Source organism: Saccopteryx bilineata, chromosome 3, assembly GCF_036850765.1.
Source record: "Saccopteryx bilineata isolate mSacBil1 chromosome 3, mSacBil1_pri_phased_curated, whole genome shotgun sequence".
Classification (NCBI taxonomy): domain Eukaryota; kingdom Metazoa; phylum Chordata; class Mammalia; order Chiroptera; family Emballonuridae; genus Saccopteryx; species Saccopteryx bilineata.
The window spans coordinates 135,476,261-135,476,931 of record NC_089492.1 but is presented as its reverse complement, the minus strand read 5'-3'; the positions used below and the strand labels follow the sequence as shown (position 1 = coordinate 135,476,931).

At 45.5% G+C, this 671-nt stretch overlaps 1 non-coding gene across 1 annotated transcript; it reads right to left on the bottom strand.

Annotated features, from left to right (window-relative positions):
• Positions 1 to 238: 238 nt before the first annotated feature.
• TRNAS-GCU (transfer RNA serine (anticodon GCU)) lies at positions 239 to 314 on the bottom strand. The gene has a single exon. It is a non-coding gene; the product is annotated as a tRNA-Ser (tRNA).
• Positions 315 to 671: the final 357 nt, after the last annotated feature.

Here is a 671-nt window from a genome sequence, read left to right as displayed (position 1 = left end):
GAGGCAGTCAGACAGACTCCCACATGCGCCCTACCGGGATCCACCCGGCACACCCGCCAGGGGGTGATGCTCTGTAGCAACCAGAGCCACTCTAGCGCCTGGGGCAGAGGCCAAAGAGCCATCCCCAGCTCCCTGGCCATCTTTGCTCCAATGGAGCCTCGGCTGTGGGAGGGGAAGAGAGAGACAGAGAGGAAGGAGAGGGGGAGGAATGGAGAAGCAGATGGGTGCCTCTCCTGTGCACCCTGGCTGGAAATCGAACCCGGGACTTCCGCACAGCAGGCCGATGCTCTACCACTGAGCCAACCAGCCAGGGCCTATTTATTTCTTTTTATTTATCCTTGATTAGGCAGTATAAAATAGTAGGTAGAAGTATAAGTTTTAGAATTAGACTAATTGTGGTTAAATCCTCCAACAGTAAACTGAGTATGATTTCAGAGCTTACTTGTCCTTTCTATGCCTGGAATTCCTCCTCTGTAAAGTGGTAAAGAGAAGAAAAAAATAGCTATTACATCATGGAATTTAATGTACTGCTTTGACAATTAAATTAATCAATACAGTAATATAGTAGAATCTGTCCTGCAGGATGCATTCAATATATCTGACTTATTGCATTTATTTGTAATGATGATTTTTATATACAGAAAGAAAACTTAAAACTGAAAGAGAGGCCC